This window comes from Lepeophtheirus salmonis, chromosome 2, assembly GCF_016086655.4.
Source record: "Lepeophtheirus salmonis chromosome 2, UVic_Lsal_1.4, whole genome shotgun sequence".
In the NCBI taxonomy this organism is placed as follows: domain Eukaryota; kingdom Metazoa; phylum Arthropoda; class Copepoda; order Siphonostomatoida; family Caligidae; genus Lepeophtheirus; species Lepeophtheirus salmonis.
Genome location: NC_052132.2, coordinates 24764843 through 24784842, shown reverse-complemented (window position 1 = coordinate 24784842; position 20000 = coordinate 24764843). Strand labels below are relative to the sequence as shown.

Sequence of the window (20000 nt, the reverse complement as noted above, 5' to 3'; positions counted from 1 at the left end):
TTCAACGGCTGTTCACACGAAACCTTTCTCCACATCGGTCCTCCAGGGCCTCTCTGGAGTATTTGCTACTACCACCAAGATCTGCACCAGAGGCGGCTCCAGTCAAGTTTACACTCGGAACCTTCCGCGCCACCTCTGCGACCTTCCTACTCCTTGAAACATAATCGAAAAATTAATTTCAGTGTTTCAAGGGTTGGGTATGAGTGAAACGCTTTAGCGCCATCCATTTTCAGGGCTAGTTGCTTCGGCAGGTGAGTTGTTACACACTCCTTAGCGGATTCCGACTTCCATGGCCACCGTCCTGCTGTCTTAAGCAACCAACACCTTTCATGGTATCTGATGAGCGTTTACTCAGGCACTTTAACCCAACGTTTGGTTCATCCCACAGCGCCAGTTCTGCTTACCAAAAATGGCCCACTAGGTACTCCGATTCGAAAAAAGTAAGGCTTCACTTAAGCAAGTCTCACTTCTCACCCATTTAAAGTTTGAGAATAAGTTGAGGACGTTTCGTCCCCAATACTTCTAATCATTCGCTTTACCGGATGAAACTCGATTACGAGCACCAGCTATCCTGAGGGAAACTTCGGAAGGAACCAGCTACTAGATAGTTCGATTAGTCTTTCGCCCCTATACCCAGCTCCGACGATCGATTTGCACGTCAGAATCGCTACGGTCCTCCATCAGGGTTTCCCCTGACTTCGACCTGGCCAGGCATAGTTCACCATCTTTCGGGTCCCAACGTGTATGCTCTTACTTCTCTGCATGAAACGAGGTCAGTGCAAAGAGTCGGGATTGCGCCTCCGGTTTTAAACAAAGGATCATCCCTGCATTTGCTTTCACTACGCCTTTAGGTTTAGTTACACCCAATGACTCGCATACATGTTAGACTCCTTGGTCCGTGTTTCAAGACGGGTCGGAGGAGCCACCGACCTACTCGCCGTTCAAAAGATCTTAAGCCGTGATAATAAATAATCACTCGTTATAACGAGCTTAAGAGATCTATCTTTCGTTTACACCATCCCCTACAAAGCTTGAGTCACAGGGCTTAAGGCAAATCCGAAGAGTTACCCTAAACTTCACCCATGGTCAAATCAGTCCATAAGGAATGGCTAACGGCGTAAAATGAACCCAAGAGTGCAACCTATCCACCAGAAAACGATTAAAAAGCAATGTCCGGTTAAAGATCATTAAAACTCCTCAACGAATCCAGATCATAAGTATGAATCTTAGGAACATCTAACTTCGAGGTACTCCTCCGTTTACCACTAAACAGTTTCACGTACTCTTGAACTCTCTCTTCAAAGTTCTTTTCAACTTTCCCTCACGGTACTTGTTTGCTATCGGTCTCGGGGTAATATTTAGCCTTATGAGGAGCTTACCTCACACTTTGAGCTGCACTTTCAAGCAACTCGACTCTAGGGAAAAGTCAGCATACTAAAGCAAACTGTCGTACGGGCCTATCACCCTCTATGAGATGCGGCCCCAGTCAAGGTGTACTTGGACAAGTTGCTAAAATATGATAAGACAATCCCGAACACTACATTCCACACTACCGAGATGGCAGGCGGTTCAGTGATGGGCTTCACCCTGTTCATTCGCCATTACTAAGGGTATCACAGTTGTTTTCTTTTCCTCCGCTTATTAATATGCTTAAATTCGGCGGGTAGTCTTACCTAATCTCAGGTCGAAAGTAAAATTGGGGGAGCACTTGATTCCTCTAAGTATACGAAATCAACACCTCGTTCAAATTCTATTTTTCAATAAGTAAAATGAAACATTCTTTAAACCAAAAATACACTTCTTTTCTAATAAAGAAAATATTTGTATTGAAGATTGAAGTTGTAAAAGTCAAATTAACACTTTATATATATTTTTTTCACTCGTAAAATATTCAGTCAGCCTCTGAAGAATAAGTATCGATTTATCTTTTTTTTAAAAAATAAAATGAATTCGAACTCAAAATTTTTTTTATTGGATGAAAAAATTGGAAAAAGTTAAAGAGAAGTATAACAATTAAGTTGATCCTCCTAATTGCTCCTTTTTTCTTAAGTTATTTCAATTTTATACATGCGCAATAAATAAAAAAATATGAGACGAATCATATAACTATTTTTTTTTAAAGTACAATACATCTTCAGTTGCAAAATTACGAGTTGAATGAAAAAAAATTCAATCAAGAGTTAAGTTACAACCTCCTTCAAATACTTGGATCTTTTTAGCGCAATGGAAAAAAAGTATAAGTATTTTTGGGAATGCCATTACGGATCAAAAAAACATTATTTTAAAGCCACTGGGAAAACATTTATCCCCAGGAAAAGCTCAATCCTTCATTTGAATTTGAAATTTCAAAAGATCATAATAATCTAAGTAAAATCAAATCAAAGAAGATGTCTTTGAAACCGACCCTGAGCCAGGTATAGATTGTAACAGAGTCACAATCTGCAATATGCGTTCAATATGTCGATGTTCATGTGTCCTGCAGTTCACATTCCGACTCGCAGCTAGCTGCGATCTTCATCGACCCCCGAGCCAAGTGATCCACTGCATAGCGTTGTGTTTCATATGGTTTGTTTTTCTTCGTTCATTTTCATATTAAAATTAATAATAAAAAAAAATAAGAAGTAAATAAGAAATATGACGGTTATCATTTATTTCAATTTAAAAGAAAAAGAAAAAACGAAGCAAAAAAACAAAAACTTATTAGAACTGAAATTCGAAAAATTCAGGGAGCAAGATGAGGCGAATCCTACTTATGCAGTAAATTTCAACACTGCACCTCAACACTATTAATCATTCGAATTTTTTTTGCCGATTTAACAATGACACTCAGATCATTGAAGGCTAGATTGCTTAGTTTTTCATTGAAAAAAAATAATCAATGAAGAACCTTGCTGTTTTTTGAATTTTTCATTTAATAAAAATGAAAACTCGTTAATGATCCTTCCGCAGGTTCACCTACGGAAACCTTGTTACGACTTTTACTTCCTCTAAACGCTCAAGTTTGGGAGTCTTCTCGAACAACACTGAGAGGTTGCCCTCCAGAGGTTCGATCCAAATACCTCACTAAAACGTTCAATCGGTAGTAGCGACGGGCGGTGTGTACAAAGGGCAGGGACGTAATCAACGTAAGCTTATGACTTACGCTTACTGGGAATTCCTGGTTCACGGGGAATAATTGCAAGCCCCGATCCCTACCACGAAGGGGGTTCAACGGGTTACCCGAACCTCTCGGCCAGGGAAAACACGCTGATCCCTTCAGTGTAGCGCGCGTGCAGCCCAGAACATCTAAGGGCATCACAGACCTGTTATTGCTCAATCTCGTGTGGCTAGACGCCACCAGTCCCTCTAAGAAGAAAAGTTAACGCAAAAAAAATGACGTTAACTCTATTTAGCAGGACAGAGTCTCGTTCGTTATCGGAATTAACCAGACAAATCACTCCACCAACTAAGAACGGCCATGCACCACCACCCACCGAATCGAGAAAGAGCTCTCAATCTGTCAATCCTTCCAGTGTCCGGGCCTGGTGAGATTTCCCGTGTTGAGTCAAATTAAGCCGCAGGCTCCACTCCTGGTGGTGCCCTTCCGTCAATTCCTTTAAGTTTCAGCTTTGCAACCATACTTCCCCCGGAACCCAAAAGCTTTGGTTTCCCGGAAGCTTCCCGCAGAGTCGTAAAAATAAACAACTGCGGATCGCTAGCTGGCATCGTTTATGGTTAGAACTAGGGCGGTATCTGATCGCCTTCGAACCTCTAACTTTCGTTCTTGATTAATGAAAACATTCTTGGCAAATGCTTTCGCAGTAGTTAGTCTTCAGACGGTCCAAGAATTTCACCTCTGTCGTCTGAATACTAATGCCCCCGACTGTCCCTATTAATCATTAAGTCGATTTCCGAAAACCAACAAAATAGAAACGACTTCCTATTTCATTATTCCATGCACTAATATTCAAGCTTTTAAAAGCCTGCTTTGAGCACTCTAATTTTTTCAAAGTAAACCCGACAGTATCCCGAGACACCCTTTGAAAGGCACCATCGAAACCTCTGTCGAAAAACGCGAGACAAGACAGCAGTTACATCAAACAAGATGAACCCCTCCTTACTCACCGAAATCCAACTACGAGCTTTTTGACCGCAACAACTTTAATATACGCTATTGAGCTGGAATTACCGCGGCTGCTGGCACCAGACTTGCCCTCCAATTGTTCCTCGTTAAAGGATTTAAAGTGTACTCATTCCGATAACCGGGCCTCGGATGAGTCCGGCTTCGTTATTTTTCGTCACTACCTCGGTCTTCGACCATTGGGTAATTTGCGTGCCTGCTGCCTCCCTTAGAAGTGGTAGCCGTTTCTCAGGCTCCCTCTCCGGAATCGAACCCTGATTCCCCGTTACCCGTCAAAACCACTGTGGGCGTCTATGCCACAGTCGACAGTTGATAGGGCACACCTTAGAAGGATACGTCGCCGGCGTAAAGCCATGCGATCTGCAAATGTTATTCAGAGTCACCAAGTTTTTAAATTGGTTTTGATCTAATAAAAGCATCCCTCACGTAAGTTCGGGATTTTTTCGCATGTATTAGCTCCAGAATTACCGCAGTTATCCAAGTAACTGAGAATATCCAGTATATTAGGTGTGATTTAATGAGCCATTCGCGGTTTCACCTTAATTAGGCTTGTACTTAGACATGCATGGCTTAATCTTTGAGACAAGCATATGACTACTGGCAGGATCAACCAGGTAACTTTTCTTTTTAGAAAAATCAATTTCATATCAAATACGAATATTTCATACTACATTGACCGTTCAGATTCTATTCATTCCCCCCATATGATAACATACAAAGGAAACAAAAATAAACCCTATTCAAAAAGACAAAGTTTAAAAAACATCAAGACTTTTAAATGTCCGTCAAATGATTCAGATTTCTCTTTCAGCATTTTTTAAAAACATTCTTTATCGAGATATTATTTCACTTCGTTAGATAACAAAGCCTTCAAACTTATTTTTTAACAACCATTGGAGCTAAATAGCCTAAAATATTAGACTCCACTCCTCGTGAAATGGACGTAAAAAAAACAAGTAAAACATGAGAGAGTATTTTGAAGGGAAAAAGAGATTTCAAAACAGGTTAAGAAGACAACGTTAAAACATTGAATACCCCCCATCTTTATGTCCTCCTTTATCACTTCTTCTCTCACATATAACCTACCTTTTCTTCTTAAATATTCTTTTTCTTTTTATAGAATATATAAACCAGTATTTAATATGTTTGAGAAAATAAAGGCAGGCCCACAAGAGCGCGCCTAAATTTAAAATAGAAAATGAGAAAAAAAAAAAAGGGAGAAATGTATGAAAAAAAAGGAATAAATATTTATATTTTATAGAAAAAACTATAATAATACTATTTATTAAATACTTAATAATCTAATATTAATTAATTAATGTACAAAAATTATTATATATATTATAAAAAATTAATATTTTAATATCTTCATCAAATTTATTTCTTTCAAATCCTTTTATTTAATAAATAATCAAAACAATAATTTAAATTAAATTAAGATCATTATAATATATTAAGAGAATTAATTTATATCAACAATATTATCCAAAAAATAACAACAACAAAACAAAAAGATATAGTACAAAAAACCAAAATAACTTGCATATGTATGGAAATATTACTATACCTCATAGAACATATGAAAGTGAGTCAATCACCACGTAAAAGAAGTGATACACAAAAAAATACCATTGATCCCAATGGTTTTAAATCGTCCCATACAAAGTAATACAGTTTTGAAATTTCCAGAATTACTGCAAATTCTAAATTTTCTGTCATATGGTTACATAATGCAAAGTTACTTTAAATGAATAAAACTACTTCTAAAAGTTGTTGATTTAAGGTAATTATTATTACTGAAATGTGTCTCTAAACCAATTTGTACAAGACGAAAGAACTTATTCTAGACCAAAAGTTACAAATCACTTATAAGTGAGATGTCACAACTAATGATTACAAGCTAAATACAAATTATTTAATATTTATGTAAATTAAACAAGATAAAATAAACTTTCACTAATCTGCAACCACAATTTAATTATTTACAATAAATAATAATGTCACGTTAAATTTAATAATTAAATAGCTAAACAAGAATAACCTTGTAGTATGTCCGAGTTGTTATACATACATAATTTTAAGCAAGTCAATTTCGTTATATCAAAACAATTTAAAATAGATTTATAATACAAATAGATAATATAAAAATTAAAATATTATCTTCTAGGTCAAGGCTAATTCGGGGTAAGAATAATAAAATGAACTCTTTATTTTCAAATTTCGACGAAGACTTTCAAACTCAGTAATTAAGATGTTTTTAAAGACGATTTATTTAGATGAAAAGGTTTTATTAAATTAAGTGGGAGATTATGGGTTTGTTTTCTGAGAATGAATAACTCCCATTATACTTCTACTATCAGGAGGGAAACTATGTTCAAATTAAAAATATGATCATATTTATTCTAAATAAATGTGGAATTTATTTAGAGATACCTTAAAAAAATTGAATATTATTTTATAACAGATCGTTTTTAAATATAAACCTTTTCATTCTAATATTTCAAATTAATATTAAATATGCACACAAAAAAAATTTAACTAATAATAACCAATATAAAAGTAGAAAAAGAAACACGTGGGAGAGAAAAAAAAAGAAAGAAATATTTTCATTGGCTATTATTAAATTCCTTTTAATATACTTTATTTTCATTGGCTATTAATAATTCCTTTTCATATACTTTATTTTCATTGGCTGACAAATAATCAGCTACATCTTCATGCTCAATGAGGAAAATCCAGTGTTGAATGGCCATGTTAAAAAATAAGAAACCGAAAATCAAGATGGTAACCATGACAGTGCCATTGAAGAATGTTTTGGAGGAGAGATAGAATATTGCCCATCTGCTACAATCACGTGTGAAAAACAAAAATACATGGTCCATTATTAAAGGTTCGTATGGCAAAATGACACATGAATATTATAGAAATAATATATATATTTTAATAAATATTGAATTAAGTTATTTTTACAACAAATAGCACAGGTGATATATGTGTTTCAATAAAAATTATAACATTTTGTATATTTTATTTATAATTGTTTAAATACTTACCATCATAAATTTCATTAAATAAGTGAATATTGACTTTGATCACAGCTTCAATCTCCGATCAATAATTTCATGTTGATTCAATTCATTATGGACTGTTCAAACTATCTCAAAATATATCTTAATAAGTCTCCTATGAGTTGTGATGAATCTGAAATACAATATATAAATAAATGTCATTTCATATTTAAATAAGATATTAAAGCCATACCCATAGGCATGATAATATAAGTATGCTTCACAATTTGGTACATAGTTTGATCAGTACGTTCTCCCTGATTACTTAGAGGGAATTCAATTTATAATAGCATTCATATAACACTATTTCCAAAGGAAATCTTCAAAATTCGATAAACAAATCAAGCCAATATTAAAGCATATCTGAAATAAAACATAAAAATAAATGTCATTGTATATTAATTAATAATATGATATTTATTAAAAATATTGATAAATGGAATATTCATATCTCATGAGTTTGAATTTACTCCAACTACTATTTACAAGACCCTTTCCAAATAGACCTTTCTTTCCCTTCTTAATAATTATTTACCTTTCATAAATTTATATTTCTTTGACAGACCTTTAATCCACTTGATTGATTGTGTTTAGATATCATATATAAATATTTTTGTAGATTATTCTCATGTAGTTAGGAGAAAGTTCCAAGTCCAAAAAGAGTCCTAAGTCTTTGGTGGTTAGTTTCAAGTCTTCATTTATAAATCAAACACTTTCAATATCCGAATTTATTTCTAGCTCATTTCAAGTCTTATACATAAGTTATAGTTTTTTTTTAGCTTCTCCATCACTTTTTATTCATACATTACTTTGGCTTACAAAATATATCACTGATTTGATTAATTTTTTTAACTTAAAGACCTCAGAACTCATAGTTGGATTGAGTTAAGAATCCAATGTTTCCTTTCTGAGTAGGCCTATTACCAAATAGGTCACGTATTAAATTTGAGTCAAATCTACTTCCTTTTAGTTCTTTTTAGTATAATCAATATATATTTATAAAAATATCAGTTCTTGATTTTTGACAAAGAATTGGAAAAATCTTGTTAACATATCACTGTACTAAATAAATTATAAGCTTATAGGGAACAATGCAAGAATGGGCTCATAATTTGAAATAATTTTGGGCTTTTTCTTTTATAAAGAAAGATTGATACAGACATTTATAATGTTTACTCCGTATCTGCTATCCAAACAAAATGTCTTGTTATATATAAAAAAAAACATTTTCATATTACATTTTCCAAATAGTAAGTAGGTATATAATTATATCTTAAGCATTAATATATATAATTCTATATTAAAACAGAACTTGAAACAATACCTTAATCTTCAGAAGAAACAAAACAAATACAAAGTGGACAGAAAGACGTATTAGGCATCATAAATAAATGAAGAGAAATGTCTCTAATAATGATAGGCATCAAGGAAGGAATGATATAGAATCTTGATGAGTGTATTCACTGCAGGGATGGCTCCAACGTTGCTTGAGTTAAAAATAAAGATAGTCAGTTAACAGGAAGCCTTGCTCTTGTGATTCATAGAGAGATGTCGAACTTTAAACTTATGATTGGCATAAGACAGGATAATAACTACATTCATGGTTTTTTCATTAACATGGTACACCTACAACTATGTAAGGAATAAAAAAATGAATGATAATAAATCAATAATATAATAAATGATCAATACCGGTCGAATATGTAAGATAAAATCCTTCTCCAGTCGATCATCAATACCTCTTTTTAAAAAAGCTATTTCAGAGTGAGTCTGTAACCAAACGTCTTGTCCATGACCATCTTCAACACTTTCTTCCTAAAATCTTCATGTAAGAATGTTCCCAGAAATGACTTCAGTGTGTGGTTTCGGGACATTTAATATAAAGGGAGAACGGATGGATTTGAAACGTATCCTCTTTCAGTTGAAGTAGGGGAAGCATATCCTCACCGATAAATAGCTTTGAATACATGATCAGTGCCCCGTATCAAATGTAATGAGTAAATTAATATTCCACAAGGAATCCTGGATGAAGTAAATAGGTTGAAGAATAATAAACAATAGCTAGATAAATAAATACTCATTTGGTAGTTTGGCATAGTAAGGCAGAAGTACATTAAAATCTTTAATTTAGCTTGAGAAATAGATATCAACGTCAGCTAAAGGAAAGCAGATGATTGATCTACTTTATATTACGTCATCATATTTGAATATAATTCTAATTATTTCCACAGTTGGGAGTAGTACTATCCAATCATAAATGTATTAGCCTGTTACCTAAAATATTAGGAATAGTCTATTTACTGACGTCATAAATTAGATAATAACTAATGATAGACGACATTTTGGGGGCTCATAATTAATATTTTTACTGCAATTAACCTATTTACAATAAATATTTTGATGACACTTCATTAAAAGCCTTTATAAACCAAAATATACTATACTACTCCATTCAATATATTATTTATCAATTATGAAATACTATACTAATCCTCATTAATTTTATGGACTTTAGATATTATAATCTACAAAACCTACCTACTTTATAAGGTTTAGTGATTTAAAATACATATGGCTTGCATGACGTTGTAACATGAATTACTAACACAAAAATTTACATCGTATTTCCATGTCAGCTGTCGATGACTCCTTTTCTTTTCCTATAATCAGGGTTCTGAATGTTGATTAGTTGATTTAGATATTGTTCAAACTATTATTGGATAATAGTTTCTTAGTCAGTAAAAATCAGCTTACTACCAACTTATTTTGGGCCTTTTATCTGTTTATTTTCGTAATAAAGGTGGCGTGATACAATATTAATTATATAATTTGTATGTATATGTATAAAATCTTTTAAAAACAACAATAAACATACTTGAGAAAATATACTTGTTCCAATTTATATAGGCCTATTCATTTATGATTCCAGTGACCACTACAGTGTAATAATGATGAAATGAAACAAATATTGTTGTTTTCACATGAAATATCGTCCAACAATATGTAATTAAAACATTAATATATTTAATTATACTCGTGAATTAGACGTGTCTTAATGTATTATATATCATAATAGCAATGACTACCTTATTATACATAGGACAACAACGTACAATACATATTAACAAGAAGGGAAGAAACAAAATGTGTGAGGGTACACAAAAGTGAATTATATTATAATTTAGAAATATATTTAATTATTAAAAAGTATAAGAACTATAATTGAATGCAATACAAATAATAAAATAAACGTCATCAAACTCCAGCTTCATCCAAATTCTATAACCTACGTAGTAATTCATCGCATAAATACAATATTAATATAAAATACAAGGTAATAGTTACTTACTAAAAACTTCTTCAACTTGATTTCATATTTCTTGTAACAAGACATTCCATTTGAAATTTAAATTATAAATAGAGTATATAATTCACAGTAATGTAGTACATTACATTTAAGGGCAAAAACCATTATTATAATAGCAACATCTTCTTCTGAGAGTTCTAATTACTATTTTATAATACAGTCAATGTTCTTAGAACAAATATAAGACTTCAATAGAACAACATCTATAATGTAGAAGATTTATTTCAATAATTTATTCAACCTGAATACAGAAATAAAATGCACATTTGCTTGATACAATATCTTTGGATTTAGACACATACAATGAGTAGTATTAATAGTAATATTTCTTTGAAAAAGAGGCCTTTATGAATGCCTTAGAGCCTTTGGAAAGATGGAGGTAGTCAACAAGGGTACATAGAAGGATGTAAGCAAGTAAAAACAGACAGGTTTCTTTCCAAAATAATACAAAAAAAAAAACACAAAGAAGAGCAGTACTGTTATTTATAATAGTGACGTCTGTGTGTTGGTTCAGCAAAATTCAAAATAAATGGAGAACAGATGAGCCTCCAGCGTGTCCTCTTTCAGTGGAAGTATGGGAGGCCTATCCGCATCTATGGAAAGCTTTGAATACAATATCAGTAATCAAGGAGCTGTAAATAAAGCAAATCAATAGTACACAAGGGATCCCAGAGTCCATAGGCGGAAGAGTATTTAGTACTCCTTTTAAAAAGAAAGCTTTGTCAATTCCTTGATGCTCTCACACATTAGCAGAGGGACGATAACTTTTACCTATATAATTAAAAATTTTCTAAGCTATTAATTCAATAAATTAAAAAGTAATCACTAATCATATAATTTCTGTATGAAGAAATACTTACGTTAGTATCTAAGTCCTAATGATCCCAGATAAGTAGAAGGCATGATGCACACTGAGGTAAATCAGATATAACTCCTAGTTATCATGCTCCCAAAACACGTTTATTAGAATTATTTATTAATTATGAAATGAAATGCAATACTAACAATAACATATATTATTATCAACAATCTTCCTTAATTATATGGACTTTAGGTGTTATAATCAACAAAATCTACCTACTTCATACGGTTTAGTGATTTAAAATACATATGGCTTGCATGACGTTGTAACATGAATTATTAACACAAAAATTTACATCGTATTCCCATGTCAGCTGTCGATGACTCCTTTTCTTTTCCTATAATCAGGGTTCTGAATGTTGATTAGTTGATTTAGATATTGTTCAAACTATTATTGGATAATAGTTTCTTAGTCAGGAAAAATCAGCTTACTACCAACTTATTTTGGGCCTTTTATCTGTTTATTTTCATATTAAAGGTGGCGTGATACAATATTAATTATATAATTTGTATGTATATGTATAAAATCTTTTAAAAACAACAATAAACATACTTGAGAAAATAACTCGTTCCAAGTTATATAGGCCTATTTATCTATGATTCCAGTGACCACTACAGTGTAATAATGATGAAATGAAACAAATATTGTTGTTTTCACATGAAATATCGTCCAACAATATGTAATTAAAACATCAATATATTTAATTAGACGTGTCTTAATGTATTATATATCGTAATAGCAATGACTACCTTTTTATACATAGGACAACAACGTACAATACATATTAACAACATGAGTGAATTGTATAATAATTCAGAAATTTATTTAATTATTAAAAAGTGTAAGAACGATAATTGAATGCAATACAAATAATAAAATAAACGTCGTCAAACTCCAGCTTCATCCATATTCTATAACCTACGTAGTAATTCAAAGCATAAATACAATTTTAATATGAAATACAAGGTAATAGTTACTTACTAAAAACTTCTTCAACTTGATTTCATATTTCTTGTAACAAGACATTCCATTTGAAATTTAAATTATAAATAGAGTATATAATTCACAGTTTATATACTATAGTACATTACATTTAAGGGCAAAAGCCATTATTATAATAGCAACATCTTCTTCTGAGAGTTCTACTTACTATTTTATAATACAGTCAATGTTCTTTGACCAAATATAAGACTTCAATAAAACAACATCTATAATGTAGAAGATTTATTTCAATAATTTATTCAACCTGAATACAGAAATAAAATGCACATTTGCTTGATACAATATCTTTAGATTTAGACACATACAATGAGTAGTATTAATAGTAGTATTTCTTTGAAAAAGAGGCCTTTATGAATGCCTTAGAGCCTTTGGAAAGATGGAGGTAGTCAACAAGGGTACATAGAAGGATGTAAGCAAATAAAAACAGACAGGTTTCTTTCCAAAATAATACAAAAAAACACAAAGAAGAGCAGTACTGTTATTTATAATAGTGACGTCTGTGTGTTGGTTCAGCAAAATTCAAAATAAATGGAGAACAGATGAGCCTTCAGCGTGTCCTCTTTCAGTGGAAGTATGGGAGGCCTATCCGCATCTATAGAAAGCTTTGAATACAATATCAGTGCCCAAGGTCAGCTGTAAATGAGCAAATCAATAGTACACAAGGGATCCCGGAGTCCATAAGCGGAAGAGTATTTAGTACTTTAAAAAGAAAGCCTTGTCAGCCTTGATGCCCTTACGCATTACCAGAGGGACTATAACTTTTACCTATATAATTAAAAGTTTTCTAAGCTATTAATTCAATAAATTAAAAAGTAATCACTAATCATATAATTTCTGTATGAAGAAATACTTACGTTAGTATCTAAGTCCTAATGATCCCAGATAAGTAGAAGCCATGATACACACTGAGGTAAATCAGATATAATTCCTAGTTATCATGCTCCAAAAACACGTGTATTAGAATTCATTATTAATTATGAAATGAAATGCAATACTGACAATAACATATACTATTATCAAGAATCTTCCTTAATTGTATGGACTTTAGATGTTATAATCAACAAAATCTGCCTACTTTATAGGGTTTAGTGATTTAAAATACATACGGCTTGCATCACTTTGTAACATGAATTACTAACACAAAAATTTACATCGTATTTCCCTGTCAGCTGTCGATGACTCCTTTTCTTTTCCTCTCATCAGCATTCTGAATGTTGATTAGTTGATTTAGATATTTTACAAAAATATTATTGGATAATAGTTTCTTAGTCGGGAAGAATTGGCTAACTACCAACTTATTTTGGGCCTTTTTTCTCTTTCTATTCAAAGGAAAGGTGGTGCGATATAATAAAACTAACAACGTGGTACACTTACATACAGTTATAATTTATTTATTAGCTAATTTTTTTATGACATTTATTAAGACAATATTCAAAGAATGGAAGATCAAAAAAAAAAAAAAAAAAAATAATTAATACTGCCACCATACTTTTTCTAGTACAAAAGCAAAGCAAAAAGGCAGACTTTATCTTATCAATATGAGAATTCCTTGAAATGGGTACCCCATAACTTTCTTTAAGCCTTGATTTATCATTGATTGCTTGGTAAAACATAGTATTTATGTTATATAATTTTTAAATTTTTTATTAGTTTCATGTAATAATAGCTCTTATTTTTCTATAACGTGGAGAATAATTAAGATATGGCCAAATTGAAAAAAAATAGCTTAAGTTTTGATTTAGAAGACAAGTCGATAGTATTGTGATATGATCGTTAAATTATTCAAAATAGTCCTTATCAAGTTCGAAGAGATACATTTTTATAAAAGAAATCAATCGTGGAAGACTAGTATCGACTTCATATTCATAAATTTTCATTTTGTCTTTTGGCTACTAATTTGGGATGAATTATTATTAAATGGTCTCAACTCTTGAATGTCATTTTTTTAGAAACTTCTAACATGAGAAAAATGACAAAAAATAGGTGTTTGTACTTAATAGTGTTTTATTAATTACTTAAATATATAATCATGTCATTCTTTTATTTTCAATTATAGTTTAGAAAAAATATATGATAATAATAAGACTGAAGATTAATTCCTCTTAGGCTTCCACTAATTATTTATTCTTAAGAATATCCCATTGAATTTATACAGAACCCATTAGTTATATCAAGGAATGAAGTAGGATCTTGATGATGGAGGGATGGCTTTCATAGTTGCTTGATTTAATGATATAGATATGCAGTTAAAAAAATGCAAATAAAGTAGAGGAAAATGAGATAATTACAAGAAAAGATCAAGTAGTGAGAGAAAAATCCTACTATATCAGACCTCAGGATGATATGAGTCCGTCACAGCCTTCTCAATGACCATTTTCAACACTTTATTCCTTCTTCAAAAATAATGAATTATTATGTAAGTAACTAATACTGGAAATAATTAATGAAAATATATAGGTATGACAAAACTTAAAAAAGTCTGAATAATCGTCTATATTTTCAAAGTGGCATTTCCATTCCATTTTTTTTTATTAGACTTCCTCAATTATGAATGTATCATATATCACTATCTAGCACTTACCATATCTGCAGTTCATTCCAATGTAGTCTTTCTATTTTTATTAATCATAATAATAGTAACTCTTATCATTCCAATTAATTACAATTTTTGCTACATAACTATTAATATGAGTGTAAATATATTCTGTAGTTAAATAAGTTATATTAATCAATTATATAATTATTCATCAAGACATATACGTCATAGCCAATTAACAAACAATAAAACATTGAATAAAAACGTGGAGAAGGGAGATTGGAATTTCCAAAATCCTTATGAGGCTTTAATTAAGTCCACTGGGTGCTCGGACCCAATCGATAGTGGCTTAACTTCACACTTCAAGTCCGATGTTGGCTTTGAAGAGGATATTGTGGTTTGAAACGCTCGGGAGACTGTTTCAGCCTCAGGTTTTGCGGCTGGTTGGGTTAGGAGTGTGGCCTGCTTGACAGCAGGAAGGGATTCAAGAAAGAACAACAGAGGGGAAGGCCCAACTTTATTAGTGATGGGAATTTGACAGGTCTCACATTTGAGACGAATTCTTGAGAGGAACCCTCAGAAATATACATGTCTCCAAGATGGAGCCCAATGCCATTGAGATTTTCATTTAAGCTTGCAAGGACTTCATTCCAGTCCTCCTGTTTCATAGCAAGCTTTAAAAGATCCTCCAAATCTTGGTAGTGATTCCAACGTGCCATAATGTCTATAAACGAAGAAAAGTCATATGGTGAAGGGTGCTGAGAAAGCTAAGGAGCTAACGGTGTTCCGTTGTATAAGTTTTTCCCAAATGTCAGACTCCAGAAAGAAAAAACAAAACACTAAGCACTTAATAACACTAAATACACTAAAGTAGGTAAGGGAACATGAAAAATGAGAAAAAATACACGTATGTTAAGGAACATTAATTAATTATTATGTAATACTGATTATTATCTTAGGTTTGGTGATTTAAGATGTAGCTATTAGCTAAGCACCCATAGCTATTACGAGGTATTTTTATTGGCAGTTTGGCATAGTAAGGCAGTGGTAGATTAAAATATTTTGTCTGCTAGTTTGAAGGGAAGTTATTTTCAACGTCAGCAATGGATAAGCAGATGATTGATTCACTTTTTATAACGTCATCATATTGGATTATAATTTCCCCAGTTGGGATTATGCATAGTTATTTTTACTCACGTCATACATTAAATTGAATTATCAATAATAACGAAACGCAAAATGAAGCGATTGCCAATAAATCTGGAAGAAATTAAAGTTACAATATCATACATTGGTTCAAATACTCTTTTGTCAGACCCTCTGCTATGGAATCGTTGAATATTTATATAATAACTGAGGAGTAATACTGGAATGAAATATATAGCGAGGAACAAAGAGACTGATCATCCTTCAATTGCATGTCTTCCATTGGATTAAGCTTGAAAGTCATTTTCTGAATTATTAAATGACTTAGTCATTATATTCAAATATTAATATTTAATAAATAAATTAAGGATATGTAAACAAGAACGATTATTTTAGTATTTATTGGCACTTAATAATATATTATGTTCCCTGACAATTGTAAAACATATTAATATGACATAAACTATTCAAATTATTTTATTATTTATCAATTGTAAATATTGTATTTATTTATGGGATTCATTGATTTAAGTTTATATTTATATTTTGTATTAATTATTTAGCCTTATAATATAATTGATTAATTTACTATTCAGTTATTATAATTATATATATTGACTACTATAGAATACTGTGGTAGTTACAAGACAACTAAGTCTAAAAACTAAAACAGTATAGTGCTTACTTTTCTTAGTGTCCACGTTTTGTTATTAAATATCTTCAACAAAAAAATTAAAAAGAATATTTTACCCAATTATAATATTTTACATGTTTTCTTAAGTAAATGATAATATTCAAAAAGATATAAAAATAATAACTAAAGAGTAAAAAAGGATTAATAATTATAATGATGATTTATTTCATTTAGAATATTGACCTTGCTTGTCTAATTGTTATTGTACAATATTTTTATTAATATTGAAAAAATTCACTACAATTAAAAAAAAAAATAAGAATACGGAATACCCCAGACCATACCTTTTCTAGCACGCATTCTCTTCCTATTTCATTTACTAAAAGAAATTCATCTAAGTTTAAATATATGAATCAATACAAAATTTATAGACATAAACACTGAATTGAAATAGAATTTGATTTAAAATGTTCAAATATCTATATTTATTAAATATTTTTTGTTGAATTATATTATCAATAATATATATAATAGTTTGGGAGACTTCAACGCCGTATTTTGAGAGAAATAAAGCTATCAGAAGGTAATAAGTAGTCACAAAAACATCTAATATTCTTAAAGGGCCAGAATCTTATGGTACTAGAGTTATATAATAGGAAAAGGTACAAATTGGAGAGATATTGCTGTGCCTTTATGGATTAGTGTGTGGGAACCAAATGTAGATACAATGAAATTATATAGAATTATAAAACTAAAAGTACATTTTTCTTTTAACTAAATAAAACATTATAATGGTAACTAGATGAAGATTCCTTGAGATGGAGAATTCGTTGGATGCTTTTGAATATTCATTTTGTAATAGTTAAGCAAAAAAAGTAAAAGATTTCATGAATCCTGCATTTCTTATTTCTTCGGAAGGATGGACTTCATTTGAGAAACCACTTCACGTCAATTTCACTATCATTTAATATATCTTTAATTGTGACTCATAGAAATGGCGAACTTATGATTGGGATAAGATCTGAAACTAAGTGAGAGAAAAATCCTTCTCCAGAACGAATGTTCCTATCGATCATCACCGAAGTAGTACCTTCTTTTAAAAACCACTATATCAGAATAGTCCTCCACGTCTTCTCGATTACCACATCAGAACACTTTCTTCCTAAGATTTCGGAAATGTTATTATTATGTAATCAGTTGATATTATTATTATTATTATGTAATCATTGATATTATTATTATTACTAGGTTTAGTAGTTGAAGATATAGCTATTAGCTATACCAATCATAGCTATTATGAGGCATTTCTATTGGCAGTTTGGCATACTAAAGCAGTTATTATTATTTAATCAGTTTATTATTATTATTATGTAATCAGTTGATATTATTATTCTAGGTTTAGAGGTTGAAGATATAGCTATTAGCTATACCAATCATAGCTATTATTGGCAGTTTGGCATAATAAGGCAGTAGTAGATACAAAATAATAATAATAATCATTATTCTAATTATGATTTCTAATATAACATAATAGTACATAGCAATAAGAAATAAATTCAGATATAGTATTTTGCAAAACTAAGACATTTCGTTCTATTATATTATGAATAACATATAGTAGGGCTGATTTTTTTAATATAATTATATAAAGTAAACAAAAATTAGATATTGATGAGGAGTAAATAAACAATTATCAACTCTCAACCTCGACTATCAAAAAGGAAAAAAAAACAAACAAACAATAAAACAGTCTAATACATTTTTCTTGTTGCCCATTGGTTATTATTATTTATTTACATTGAATTTATATTCAAAAACGTAGAGTCAGCTTATGAAAATGAATGAAAACAGTTGAAATGACTATGGATCACGTAACAAGAAAAAATAATAAACTAATAATTTCCTCTTCCCCCAATGAGTAGTATTTACAATAAATATCAGTGATAACTATAAATTGCATATGCGAAGCACCACGCCATTTTAACAGCTTTATTCCAAATAGGGTTGATAAGTACTCTCCTTAATTTTTCATTAATTAGAATAGATTAATAAGTTGTTTATATATTTTAGTTATTTACTCTGACAGGATCAACATAACTCATTCCCAATCAATTTCAAATATGAGTGTAAATATATTCTGTAGTTAAATAAGTTATATTAATAAATTATATATTATTCATCAAGACATATACGTCATAGCCAATTAACAAACAATAAAACATTGAATAAAAACGTGGAGAAGGGAGATTGGAATTTCCAAAATTCTTATGAGGCTTTAATTAAGTCCACTGGGTGCTCGGAATTATCAAATCATTTCTACATTTCCATTCTAAGGGGAAAAAATAATTCACCTTCAATGTTCAAAAGCACTAGTAAGTATAATTCATAATAATATGTTTGTTTCAAATCATTTCTACATTCCTTCCTTTTTTAGGGATAAACCTTACTCTTCATTAATAATACCATTTATAACTAGCCCTTGATTGGTAAGTAATCTTCTTCATTTTCCAATAATTAAAACAAATCATAATGTTTATTACATTTCTATTTGCAGGGAAGAAAATCAGACCAATGTTCTAAATCTCGTTTTATTTCAAATATATAATTTGTGATTTTTTCAAGATAAAGAAAGAGAAAAAAATGAATGGAAATGGAAACAAATTCAAAGCAAGAATGATAATACGATTATTTTTAATGAAAAAAATAACTTGCCTTCATAATTGTTTTTTTTTTTTAAATTATCTTATGAATTTTGGTTTTTCATCTTATTTTACCTTAAGAGTCGATTGTTTAGACCCGCTCTTATCCCGCGCTTAGGTCAACTTTTAGTTTTATGATCAAAACTTAAGTATCTTTAACTTGGAGCATTTTTTTTTTTCCAAATTAGAACACATATTAGTTCTAACTCTTACTAACAATTTTAAAATCGTCTGACAGGATCAACATAACTCATTCCCAATCAATTTCAAATATGAGTGTAAATATATTCTGTAGTTAAATAAGTTATATTCATCAATTATATTTAATTTCAAATCATTTCTCTTCATTAATAATACCATTTATAACTAGCCCTTGATTGGTAAGTAATCTTCTTCATTTTCCAATAATTAAAACAAATCATAATGTTTATTACATTTCTATTTGCAGTGAAGAAAATCAGACCAATGTTCTAAATCTCGTTTTATTTCAAATATATAATTTGTGATTTTTTCAAGATAAAGAAAGAGATGAAAAATGAATGGAAATGGAAACAAATTCAAAGCAA

General features: G+C 30.7%; 1 long non-coding RNA gene and 3 other non-coding genes across 4 annotated transcripts in view; all 4 read right to left on the bottom strand.

Moving 5' to 3' along the window:
• LOC121113925 (large subunit ribosomal RNA) overlaps nt 1-1687 on the bottom strand; it is a 3698-nt gene extending 2011 nt beyond the window's left edge. Inside the window, exon 1 of the ribosomal RNA XR_005863158.1 lies at nt 1-1687. This exon is cut by the window's left edge and continues 2011 nt beyond it. This is a non-coding gene — a ribosomal RNA (large subunit ribosomal RNA).
• The window catches only part of LOC121113907 (uncharacterized), a 23932-nt gene extending 10224 nt beyond the window's left edge, over nt 1-13708 (bottom strand). The window contains exons 1-2 of the long non-coding RNA XR_005863140.2: nt 13274-13708; nt 11416-13184 (exon numbers count right to left, since the gene is read on the bottom strand). This is a non-coding gene — a long non-coding RNA (uncharacterized lncRNA). The remainder of the gene's footprint in view (nt 1-11415; nt 13185-13273) is intronic.
• On the bottom strand, nt 2401-2553 carry LOC121113929 (5.8S ribosomal RNA). The gene has a single exon (XR_005863162.1). It is a non-coding gene; the product is annotated as a 5.8S ribosomal RNA (ribosomal RNA).
• Nucleotides 2933-4737, bottom strand: LOC121113922 (small subunit ribosomal RNA). The gene has a single exon (XR_005863155.1). It is a non-coding gene; the product is annotated as a small subunit ribosomal RNA (ribosomal RNA).
• Nucleotides 13709-20000: the final 6292 nt, after the last annotated feature.